Here is a 12,009-nt window from a genome sequence, read left to right on the forward strand (position 1 = left end):
TTGAGGGCCCAGCCTGATCGTTGGTGGATTTCTCGTCATATGTTACAGGTCCGTGCAAAGATTGTGGTGTGTGGGGAATGCACTGCAAAAAACAGGACGATTTAAGGGTGTAAAAGAAACCTGTCAGAAGTGGGATTTGAACCCACGCCTCCATGAGGAGACCAGAAGTCTCAGTTGCACTGAAGATCAAGCTCTCTTGAGTCTGGCGCCTTAGACCACTCGCCCATCCTGACAGCCCTGGGTGTGCACAGATCTGACTCTTCTGACTGCACCTGCCAATGTTTGCACTTACAACGTTCACAGCAATGTCACAAGTGTAAAGACCCCACAATACAACATGGCATGACAAAAAAAAAGCTAGGCACAAGAGCGACCACTGATGGATGCGGATTACTTTGTTTCGTCTTGCAAAAGTAAAGGAAGTTTCCCACGGCTCGCTGGGTTCAAAGACCGCCTCTTCTTAAGCTTGCATTGAGATAATAAGGTTTTAGAGAGTGCACATAAAAGCAGCTCATGCACAGTGTTTCTGCCCGGTCTCAAACCGGGGACCTTTCGCGTGTTAGGCAAACGTGATGACCACTACACTACAGAAACTCACTTGCTGTGTTTTACTGTTAGAGCAAGGTTCCTCTCAAGGATTCTCTCTACTTCTATTCTGCTGTATCAGCAGCCACTCAGAAAGCGAGGAGCAAGTGTGAAAACTGCAGAGATATCAGCCAACATGCTTGCAATTAGACGTATTAAAAATTGACTTATGCAGGCATCGACAGACAAATATCTGATGCCTAAATGCCAGCAAGTACAGCTTGGGAAAGCATCACCTGGGACACACACAGACTAAGCATGAAGGCAGAAAAAGCATGGTGATCCATGTTTCTGATGAGGTTCAAAATATTTTGTGCAACAATGCGGCGAGTGTAATGAGAAATAGTCAGGCATTGTGAGTTTTGAGTAGGATTCGTATGTTTACCTCTGAAAAAGGGCTCGTCCGGGATTTGAACCCGGGACCTCTCGCACCCTAAGCGTGAATCATACCCCTAGACCAACGAGCCGAGGCACACAAGAGTCGCTTTTCGCACCGGCTCCGGGGGTTATTGACAGCGAGTTAGTGAATGCTTCACCCAAAGCAAGCAACTGCACATGTTGCTCTCTTCTGCAATATGGTTGCTGTCTTTTCCATGGCCGTCATCGAACAAGAAATGAAAATGCCTCTATCCTTCAGACATTTTGTTTGTTCTAGGTGTATGCTCTCGGTGAGGTCAATAAAACCATTTCTGCTCTCATGCCTTGCTTTCATGAAGTAGGCCCAACCTTCAGTACACAAGGACGTGCAAACGAATAGCGCAAACTATCGTCACTTCTCTTTTTGAGCTGTCACTGATGCCCCTGGAGCACAGTACGTCACTCTGGTGAGGGATAGACAGCTTCCATTATCTCAGCTTTCCTATAAGTCGAGAGAGTAAATGCAAACTGTGTGAAAAACAGAAAGCTGCTGTTTCTGCCCGGTCTCGAACCAGGGACCTTTCGCGTGTAAAGCGAACGTGATAACCACTACACTACAGAAACAGACACGCTTGCAGGAATCTTCTTGACATGTAGTGGGCTGGAATGCACAGACCAAGGGCCAATGTCCATGAAGCTCAAAGTTGGACCCTCCTTACCCGATCTCTTTCTTTGGAAGAAAGGAACGAGGACCACTTTTATTCCAAAAGGCGATTTTAAAACCATACCTGAAACCACACTAGAAAAACACTTTGCATTTAATTTTCCTACACTGATGGTCCACCCCAGAAAAGCAGTTGCAAAGAAGTCCGGCACTGAAATTCTATACGCCAAAAGTGGGAAATAGCATAGAGGGAAAGGAACTTTATCACCATACACGGCGTCTTATAGCATTGAAAAGAAGAAATGGCCCTATATAATAATCAGCCTAAAAATAATTCCACAGCATGGGCTCGTCCGGGATTTGAACATGGGACCTCTCGCACCCGAAGCGAGAATCATACCCCTAGACCAACGAGCCTGATTCCCCAGTCGGCATTTTAAGCAATTTCTGATGCGTCTTTCAGAAACAAAGCAGGGCTATTTGGCTGCTCTCTCTCTATGTGAACCACACAAAGTCATGTTTTCTCTCAAGGTGTTGTTTTTTTCACTCTTGCAAGGAAGGGATCAGTCGATATCCTAGCTGCCAGAGAGCAGAAAAAAGGCGCTGATGAGAACTGCAGGCACTTTCTGGCACTTGTACTCCTCTGCAAGTCCTGGACACTTGACCCATAGACTTCCACCCCAGATGCAAGGGAGGGCCTTCCAATTCTTGCTCCTAAGACAGAGGCATTTGATTCTTGGATTCAAACACGCTCACTCAGCGCTCGATCAGGCTCGATCAGGCGAGATTTATATGAGTGGCTCGCAGGACTGAAACACTAACCTGGGAGCCCCAGGGTGGCTGAATTCCCAGGATGGCCATTTTTGGGCAAGTCACCTCCTTTCCTCCTGCCTCAATCTAGAATTGGCTGCAAATCACAAGATAGAGTTCAATGTCCGTGTGTACTGCCTACTCCCAGCTACCTCTCTGTCTTCCTTATGTAAATTAAAATTCGCAAGTGGGGACCAATGACAATCTGCTCCTCCCACATAACCAGGAAGCCCTGTTGAACATGTCTGCCTGTGTTGTTGCAGGGACAGTGCCTTCTCCGCCCAAAAGGTGGCAGGAGAGCCTCACAACAAAGATGGGATCAACTGCTTAATGAGAAACCAGCACGGCAGTTTGTGTGATGGAGTGCAAATTTAACAGAAGGTGTGCCTGAGGTGTCCCTTCCAGGAATACATGGAATTGTGATTGAGGGCCCAGCCTGATCGTTGGTGGATTTCTCGTCATATGTTACAGGTCCGTGCAAAGATTGTGGTGTGTGGGGAATGCACTGCAAAAAACAGGACGATTTAAGGGTGTAAAAGAAACCTGTCAGAAGTGGGATTTGAACCCACGCCTCCATGAGGAGACCAGAAGTCTCAGTTGCACTGAAGATCAAGCTCTCTTGAGTCTGGCGCCTTAGACCACTCGCCCATCCTGACAGCCCCGGGTGTGCACAGATCTGACTCTTCTGACTGCACCTGCCAATGTTTGCACTTACAACGTTCACAGCAATGTCACAAGTGTAAAGACCCCACAATACAACATGGCATGACAAAAAAAAAGCTAGGCACAAGAGCGACCACTGATGGATGCGGATTACTTTGTTTCGTCTTGCAAAAGTAAAGGAAGTTTCCCACGGCTCGCTGGGTTCAAAGACCGCCTCTTCTTAAGCTTGCATTGAGATAATAAGGTTTTAGAGAGTGCACATAAAAGCAGCTCATGCACAGTGTTTCTGCCCGGTCTCAAACCGGGGACCTTTCGCGTGTTAGGCAAACGTGATGACCACTACACTACAGAAACTCACTTGCTGTGTTTTACTGTTAGAGCAAGGTTCCTCTCAAGGATTCTCTCTACTTCTATTCTGCTGTATCAGCAGCCACTCAGAAAGCGAGGAGCAAGTGTGAAAACTGCAGAGATATCAGCCAACATGCTTGCAATTAGACGTATTAAAAATTGACTTATGCAGGCATCGACAGACAAATATCTGATGCCTAAATGCCAGCAAGTACAGCTTGGGAAAGCATCACCTGGGACACACACAGACTAAGCATGAAGGCAGAAAAAGCATGGTGATCCATGTTTCTGATGAGGTTCAAAATATTTTGTGCAACAATGCGGCGAGTGTAATGAGAAATAGTCAGGCATTGTGAGTTTTGAGTAGGATTCGTATGTTTACCTCTGAAAAAGGGCTCGTCCGGGATTTGAACCCGGGACCTCTCGCACCCTAAGCGAGAATCATACCCCTAGACCAACAAGCCGAGGCACACAAGAGTCGCTTTTCGCACCGGCTCCGGGGGTTATTGGCAGCGAGTTAGTGAATGCTTCACCCAAAGCAAGCAACTGCACATGCTGCTCTCTTCTGCAATATGGTTGCTGTCTTTTCCATGGCCGTCATCGAACAAGAAATGAAAATGCCTCTATCCTTCAGACATTTTGTTTGTTCTAGGTGTATGCTCTCGGTGAGGTCAATAAAACCATTTCTGCTCTCATGCCTTGCTTTCATGAAGTAGGCCCAACCTTCAGTACACAAGGACGTGCAAACGAATAGCGCAAACTATCGTCACTTCTCTTTTTGAGCTGTCACTGATGCCCCTGGAGCACAGTACATCACGCTGGTGAGGGATAGACAGCTTCCATTATCTCAGCTTTCCTATAAGTTGAGAGAGTAAATGCAAACTGTGTGAAAAACAGAAAGCTGCTGTTTCTGCCCTGTCTTGAACCAGGGACCTTTCGCGTGTAAAGCGAACGTGATAACCACTACACTACAGAAACAGACACGCTTGCAGGAATCTTCTTGGCATGTAGTGGGCTGGAATGCACAGACCAAGGGCCAATGTCCATGAAGCTCAAAGTTGGACCCTCCTTACCTGATCTCTTTCTTTGGAAGAAAGGAACGAGGACCACTTTTATTCCAAAAGGCGATTTTAAAACCATACCTGAAACCACACTAGAAAAACACTTTGCATTTAATTTTCCTACACTGATGGTCCACCCCAGAAAAGCAGTTGCAAAGAAGTCCGGCACTGAAATTCTATACGCCAAAAGTGGGAAATAGCGTAGAGGGAAAGGAACTTTATCACCATACACGGCGTCTTATAGCATTGAAAAGAAGAAATGGCCCTATATAATAAGCAGCCTAAAAATAATTCCACAGCATGGGCTTGTCCGGGATTTGAACCCGGGACCTCTCGCACCCGAAGCGAGAATCATAGCCCTAGACCAACAAGCCTGATTCCCCAGTCGGCATTTTAAGCAATTTCTGATGCGTATTTCAGAAACAAAGCAGGGCTATTTGGCTGCTCTCTCTCTATGTGAACCACACAAAGTCATGTTTTCTCTCAAGGTGTTGTTTTTTTCACTCTTGCAAGGAAGGGATCAGTCGATATCCTAGCTGCCAGAGAGCAGAAAAAAGGCGCTGATGAGAACTGCAGGCACTTTCTGGCACTTGTACTCCTCTGCAAGTCCTGGACACTTGCCCCATAGACTTCCACCCCAGATGCAAGGGAGGGCCTGCCAATTCTTGCTCCTAAGACAGAGGCATTTGATTCTTGGATTCAAACACGCTCACTCAGTGCTCGATCAGGCTCGATCAGGCGAGATTTATATGAGTGGCTCGCAGGACTGAAACACTAACCTGGGAGCCCCAGGGTGGCTGAATTCCCAGGATGGTCATTTTTGGGCAAGTCACCTCCTTTCCTCCTGCCTCAATCTAGAATTGGCTGCAAATCACAAGATAGAGTTCAATGTCCGTGTGTACTGCCTACTCCCAGATACCTCTCTGTCTTCCTTATGTAAATTAAAATTCGCAAGGGGGGACCAATGACAATCTGCTCCTCCCACATAACCAGGAAGCCCTGTTGAACATGTCTGCCTGTGTTGTTGCAGGGACAGTGCCTTCTCCGCCCAAAAGGTGGCAGGAGAGCCTCACAACAAAGATGGGATCAACTGCTTAATGAGAAACCAGCACGGCAGTTTGTGTGATGGAGTGCAAATTTAACAGAAGGTGTGCCTGAGGTGTCCCTTCCAGGAATACATGGAATTGTGATTGAGGGCCCAGCCTGATCGTTGGTGGATTTCTCGTCATATGTTACAGGTCCGTGCAAAGATTGTGGTGTGTGGGGAATGCACTGCAAAAAACAGGACGATTTAAGGGTGTAAAAGAAACCTGTCAGAAGTGGGATTTGAACCCACGCCTCCATGAGGAGACCAGAAGTCTCAGTTGCACTGAAGATCAAGCTCTCTTGAGTCTGGCGCCTTAGACCACTCGGCCATCCTGACAGCCCTGGGTGTGCACAGATCTGACTCTTCTGACTGCACCTGCCAATGTTTGCACTTACAACGTTCACAGCAATGTCACAAGTGTAAAGACCCCACAATACAACATGGCATGACAAAAAAAAAGCTAGGCACAAGAGCGACCACTGATGGATGCGGATTACTTTGTTTCGTCTTGCAAAAGTATAGGAAGTTTCCCACGGCTCGCTGGGTTCAAGGACCGCCTCTTCTTAAGCTTGCATTGAGATAATAAGGTTTTAGAGGGTGCACATAAAAGCAGCTCATGCACAGTGTTTCTGCCCGGTCTCGAACCGGGGACCTTTCGCGTGTTAGGCGAACGTGATGACCACTACACTACAGAAGCTCACTTGTTGTGTTTTACTGTTAGAGCAAGGTTCCTCTCAAGGATTCTCTCTACTTCTATTCTGCTGTATCAGCAGCCACTCAGAAAGCGAGGAGCAAGTGTGAAAACTGCAGAGATATCAGCCAACATGCTTGCAATTAGACGTATTAAAAATTGACTTATGCAGGCATCAACAGACAAATATCTGATGCCTAAATGGCAGCAAGTAAAGCTTGGGAAAGCATCACCTGGGACACACACAGACTAAGCATGAAGGCAGAAAAAGCATGGTGATCCATGTTTCTTATGAGGTTCAAAATATTTTGTGCAACAATGCGGCGAGTGTAATGAGAAATAGTCAGGCATTGTGAGTTTTGAGTAGGATTCGTATGTTTACCTCTGAAAAAGGGCTCGTCCGGGATTTGAACCCGGGACCTCTCGCACCCTAAGCGAGAATCATACCCCTAGACCAACGAGCCGAGGCACACAAGAGTCGCCTTTCGCACCGGCTCCGGGGGTTATTGGCAGCGAGATAGTGAATGCTTCACCCAAAGCAAGCAACTGCACATGTTGCTCTCTTCTGCAATATGGTTGCTGTCTTTTCCATGGCCGTCATCGAACAAGAAATGAAAATGCCTCTATCCTTCAGACATTTTGTTTGTTCTAGGTGTATGCTCTCGGTGAGGTCAATAAAACCATTTCTGCTCTCATGCCTTGCTTTCATGAAGTATGCCCAACCTTCAGTACACAAGGACGTGCAAACGAATAGCGCAAACTATCGTCACTTCTCTTTTTGAGCTGTCACTGATGCCCCTGGAGCACAGTACGTCACGCTGGTGAGGGATAGACAGCTTCCATTATCTCAGCTTTCCTATAAGTTGAGAGAGTAAATGCAAACTGTGTGAAAAACAGAAAGCTGCTGTTTCTGCCCAGTCTCGAACCAGGGACCTTTCGCGTGTAAAGCGAACGTGATAACCACTACACTACAGAAACAGACACGCTTGCAGGAATCTTCTTGGCATGTAGTGGGCTGGAATGCACAGACCAAGGGCCAATGTCCATGAAGCTCAAAGTTGGACCCTCCTTACCCGATCTCTTTCTTTGGAAGAAAGGAACGAGGACCACTTTTATTCCAAAAGGCGATTTTAAAACCATACATGAAACCACACTAGAAAAACACTTTGCATTTAATTTTCCTACACTGATGGTCCACCCCAGAAAAGCAGTTGCAAAGAAGTCCGGCACTGAAATTCTATACGCCAAAAGTGGGAAATAGCATAGAGGGAAAGGAACTTTCTCACCATACACGGCGTCTTATAGCATTGAAAAGAAGAAATGGCCCTATATAATAAGCAGCCTAAAAATAATTCCACAGCATGGGCTCGTCCGGGATTTGAACCCGGGACCTCTCGCACCCGAAGCGAGAATCATAACCCTAGACCAACGAGCCTGATTCCCCAGTCGGCATTTTAAGCAATTTCTGATGCGTCTTTCAGAAACAAAGCAGGGCTATTTGGCTGCTCTCTCTCTATGTGAACCACACAAAGTCATGTTTTCTCTCAAGGTGTTGTTTTTTTCACTCTTGCAAGGAAGGGATCAGTCGATATCCTAGCTGCCAGAGAGCAGAAAAAAGGCGCTGATGAGAACTGCAGGCACTTTTTGGCACTTGTACTCCTCTGCAAGTCCTGGACACTTGCCCCATAGACTTCCACCCCAGATGCAAGGGAGGGCCTGCCAATTCTTGCTCCTAAGACAGAGGCATTTGATTCTTGGATTCAAACACGCTCACTCAGCGCTCGATCAGGCTCGATCAGGCGAGATTTATATGAGTGGCTCTCAGGACTGAAACACTAACCTGGGAGCCCCAGGGTGGCTGAATTCCCAGGATGGCCATTTTTGGGCAAGTCACCTCCTTTCCTCCTGCCTCAATCTAGAATTGGCTGCAAATCACAAGATAGAGTTCAATGTCCGTGTGTACTGCCTACTCCCAGCTACCTCTCTGTCTTCCTTATGTAAATTAAAATTCGCAAGGGGGGACCAATGACAATCTGCTCCTCCCACATAACCAGGAAGCCCTGTTGAACATGTCTGCCTGTGTTGTTGCAGGGACAGTGCCTTCTCCGCCCAAAAGGTGGCAGGAGAGCCTCACAACAAAGATGAGATCAACTGCTTAATGAGAAACCAGCACGGCAGTTTGTGTGATGAAGTGCAAATTTAACGGAAGGTGTGCCTGAGGTATCCCTTCCAGAAATACATGGAATTGTGATTGAGGGCCCAGCCTGATCGTTGGTGGATTTCTCGTCATATGTTACAGGTCCGTGCAAAGATTGTGGTGTGTGGGGAATGCACTGCAAAAAACAGGACGATTTAAGGGTGTAAAAGAAACCTGTCAGAAGTGGGATTTGAACCCACGCCTCCATGAGGAGACCAGAAGTCTCAGTTGCACTGAAGATAAAGCTCTCTTGAGTCTGGCGCCTTAGACCACTCGGCCATCCTGACAGCCCTGGGTGTGCACAGATCTGACTCTTCTGACTGCACCTGCCAATGTTTGCACTTACAACGTTCACAGCAATGTCACAAGTGTAAAGACCCCACAATACAACATGGCATGACAAAAAAAAAGCTAGGCACAAGAGCGACCACTGATGGATGCGGATTACTTTGTTTCGTCATGCAAAAGTAAAGGAAGTTTCCCACGGCTCGCTGGGTTCAAGGACCGCCTCTTCTTAAGCTTGCATTGAGATACTAAGGTTTTAGAGGGTGCACATAAAAGCAGCTCATGCACAGTGTTTCTGCCCGGTCTCGAACCGGGGACCTTTTGCGTGTTAGGCGAACGTGATGACCACTACACTACAGAAACTCACTTGCTGTGTTTTACTGTTAGAGCAAGGTTCCTCTCAAGGATTCTCTCTACTTCTATTCTGCTGTATCAGCAGCCACTCAGAAAGCGAGGAGCAAGTGTGAAAACTGCAGAGATATCAGCCAACATGCTTGCAATTAGACGTATTAAAAATTGACTTATGCAGGCATCGACAGACAAATATCTGATGCCTAAATGCCAGCAAGTACAGCTTGGGAAAGTATCACCTGGGACACACACAGACTAAGCATGAAGGCAGAAAAAGCATGGTGATCCATGTTTCTTATGAGGTTCAAAATATTTTGTGCAACAATGCGGCGAGGTGTAATGAGAAATAGTCAGGCATTGTGAGTTTTGAGTAGGATTCGTATGTTTACCTCTGAAAAAGGGCTCGTCCGGGATTTGAACCCGGGACCTCTCGCACCCTAAGCGAGAATCATACCCCTAGACAAACGAGCCGAGGCACACAAGAGTCGCTTTTCGCACCGGCTCCGGGGGTTATTGGCAGCGAGTTAGTGAATGCTTCACCCAAAGCAAGCAACTGCACATGCTGCTCTCTTCTGCAATATGGTTGCTGTCTTTTCCATGGCCGTCATCGAACAAGAAATGAAAATGCCTCTATCCTTCAGACATTTTGTTTGTTCTAGGTGTATGCTCTCGGTGAGGTCAATAAAACCATTTCTGCTCTCATGCCTTGCTTTCATGAAGTAGGCCCAACCTTCAGTACACAAGGACGTGCAAACGAATAGCGCAATCTATCGTCACTTCTCTTTTTGAGCTGTCACTGATGCCCCCGGAGCACAGTACGTCACGCTGGTGAGGGATAGACAGCTTCCATTATCTCAGCTTTCCTATAAGTTGAGAGAGTAAATGCAAACTGTGTGAAAAACAGAAAGCTGCTGTTTCTGCCCGGTCTCGAACCAGGGACCTTTCGCGTGTAAAGCGAACGTGATAACCACTACACTACAGAAACAGACACGTTTGCAGGAATCTTCTTGGCATGTAGTGGGCTGGAATGCACAGACCAAGGGCCAATGTCCATGAAGCTCAAAGTTGGACCCTCCTTACCCGATCTCTTTCTTTGGAAGAAAGGAACGAGGACCACTTTTATTCCAAAAGGCGATTTTAAAACCATACCTGAAACCACACTAGAAAAACACTTTGCATTTAATTTTCCTACACTGATGGTCCACCCCAGAAAAGCAGTTGCAAAGAAGTCCGGCACTGAAATTCTATACGCCAAAAGTGGGAAATAGCATAGAGGGAAAGGAACTTTCTCACCATACACGGCGTCTTATAGCATTGAAAAGAAGAAATGGCCCTATATAATAAGCAGCCTAAAAATAATTCCACAGCATGGGCTCGTCCGGGATTTGAACCCGGGACCTCTCGCACCCGAAGCGAGAATCATACCCCTAGACCAACGAGCCTGATTCTCCAGTCGTCATTTTAAGCAATTTCTGATACGTCTTTCAGAAACAAAGCAGGGCTATTTGGCTGCTCTCTCTCTATGTGAACCACACAAAGTCATGTTTTCTCTCAAGGTGTTGTTTTTTTCACTCTTGCAAGGAAGGGATCAGTCGATATCCTAGCTGCCAGAGAGCAGAAAAAAGGCGCTGATGAGAACTGCAGGCACTTTCTGGCACTTGTACTCCTCTGCAAGTCCTGGACACTTGCCCCATAGACTTCCACCCCAGATGCAAGGGAGGGCCTGCCAATTCTTGCTCCTAAGACAGAGGCATTTGATTCTTGGATTCAAACACGCTCACTCAGCGCTCGATCAGGCTCGATCAGGCGAGATTTATATGAGTGGCTCGCAGGACTGAAACACTAACCTGGGAGCCCCAGGGTGGCTGAATTCCCAGGATGGCCATTTTTGGGCAAGTCACCTCCTTTCCTCCTGCCTCAATCTAGAATTGGCTGCAAATCACAAGATAGAGTTCAATGTCCGTGTGTACTGCCTACTCCCAGCTACCTCTCTGTCTTCCTTATGTAAATTAAAATTCGCAAGGGGGGACCAATGACAATCTGCTCCTCCCACATAACCAGGAAGCCCTGTTGAACATGTCTGCCTGTGTTGTTGCAGGGACAGTGCCTTCTCCGCCCAAAAGGTGGCAGGAGAGCCTCACAACAAAGATGGGATCAACTGCTTAATGAGAAACCAGCACGGCAGTTTGTGTGATGGAGTGCAAATTTAACGGAAGGTGTGCCCGAGGTATCCCTTCCAGGAATACATGGAATTGTGATTGAGGGCCCAGCCTGATCGTTGGTGGATTTCTCGTCATATGTTACAGGTCCGTGCAAAGATTGTGGTGTGTGGGGAATGCACTGCAAAAAACAGGACGATTTAAGGGTGTAAAAGAAACCTGTCAGAAGTGGGATTTGAACCCACGCCTCCATGAGGAGACCAGAAGTCTCAGTTGCACTGAAGATCAAGCTCTCTTGAGTCTGGCGCCTTAGACCACTCGGCCATCCTGACAGCCCTGGGTGTGCACAGATCTGACTCTTCTGACTGCACCTGCCAATGTTTGCACTTACAAGTTTCACAGCAATGTCACAAGTGTAAAGACCCCACAATACAACATGGCATGACAAAAAAAAAGCTAGGCACAAGAGCGACCACTGATGGATGCGGATTACTTTGTTTCGTCTTGCAAAAGTAAAGGAAGTTTCCCACGGGTCGCTGGGTTCAAGGACCGCCTCTTCTTAAGCTTGCATTGAGATAATAAGGTTTTAGAGGGTGCACATAAAAGCAGCTCATGCACAGTGTTTCTGCCCGGTCTCGAAGCGGGGACCTTTCGCGTGTTAGGCGAACGTGATGACCACTACACTACAGAAACTCACTTGTTGTGATTTACTGTTAGAGCAAGGTTCCTCTCAAGGATTCTCTCTACTTCT

At 47.1% G+C, this 12,009-nt stretch overlaps 9 non-coding genes across 9 annotated transcripts; all 9 read right to left on the minus strand.

Moving 5' to 3' along the window:
• Positions 1–1,493: 1,493 nt before the first annotated feature.
• On the minus strand, positions 1,494–1,566 carry TRNAV-UAC (transfer RNA valine (anticodon UAC)). The gene has a single exon. It is a non-coding gene; the product is annotated as a tRNA-Val (tRNA).
• Positions 1,567–3,819: 2,253 nt separating this feature from the next.
• TRNAP-AGG (transfer RNA proline (anticodon AGG)) lies at positions 3,820–3,891 on the minus strand. Its single transcript has one exon. It is a non-coding gene; the product is annotated as a tRNA-Pro (tRNA).
• Positions 3,892–5,799: 1,908 nt separating this feature from the next.
• Positions 5,800–5,911, minus strand: TRNAL-CAA (transfer RNA leucine (anticodon CAA)). Its single transcript has 2 exons — positions 5,874–5,911; positions 5,800–5,845 (listed from the first exon to the last, which is right to left on the minus strand). It is a non-coding gene; the product is annotated as a tRNA-Leu (tRNA).
• Positions 5,912–6,199: 288 nt separating this feature from the next.
• On the minus strand, positions 6,200–6,272 carry TRNAV-AAC (transfer RNA valine (anticodon AAC)). Its single transcript has one exon. It is a non-coding gene; the product is annotated as a tRNA-Val (tRNA).
• Positions 6,273–6,658: 386 nt separating this feature from the next.
• TRNAP-AGG (transfer RNA proline (anticodon AGG)) lies at positions 6,659–6,730 on the minus strand. The gene has a single exon. It is a non-coding gene; the product is annotated as a tRNA-Pro (tRNA).
• Positions 6,731–8,638: 1,908 nt separating this feature from the next.
• On the minus strand, positions 8,639–8,750 carry TRNAL-CAA (transfer RNA leucine (anticodon CAA)). The gene is made up of 2 exons: positions 8,713–8,750; positions 8,639–8,684 (listed from the first exon to the last, which is right to left on the minus strand). It is a non-coding gene; the product is annotated as a tRNA-Leu (tRNA).
• Positions 8,751–10,011: 1,261 nt separating this feature from the next.
• Positions 10,012–10,084, minus strand: TRNAV-UAC (transfer RNA valine (anticodon UAC)). The gene has a single exon. It is a non-coding gene; the product is annotated as a tRNA-Val (tRNA).
• Positions 10,085–10,469: 385 nt separating this feature from the next.
• TRNAP-CGG (transfer RNA proline (anticodon CGG)) lies at positions 10,470–10,541 on the minus strand. The gene has a single exon. It is a non-coding gene; the product is annotated as a tRNA-Pro (tRNA).
• A 937-nt stretch (positions 10,542–11,478) lies between these two features.
• TRNAL-CAA (transfer RNA leucine (anticodon CAA)) lies at positions 11,479–11,590 on the minus strand. Its single transcript has 2 exons — positions 11,553–11,590; positions 11,479–11,524 (listed from the first exon to the last, which is right to left on the minus strand). It is a non-coding gene; the product is annotated as a tRNA-Leu (tRNA).
• Positions 11,591–12,009: the final 419 nt, after the last annotated feature.

This window comes from Triturus cristatus, chromosome 10, assembly GCF_964204655.1.
Source record: "Triturus cristatus chromosome 10, aTriCri1.1, whole genome shotgun sequence".
In the NCBI taxonomy this organism is placed as follows: Eukaryota; Metazoa; Chordata; class Amphibia; order Caudata; family Salamandridae; genus Triturus; species Triturus cristatus.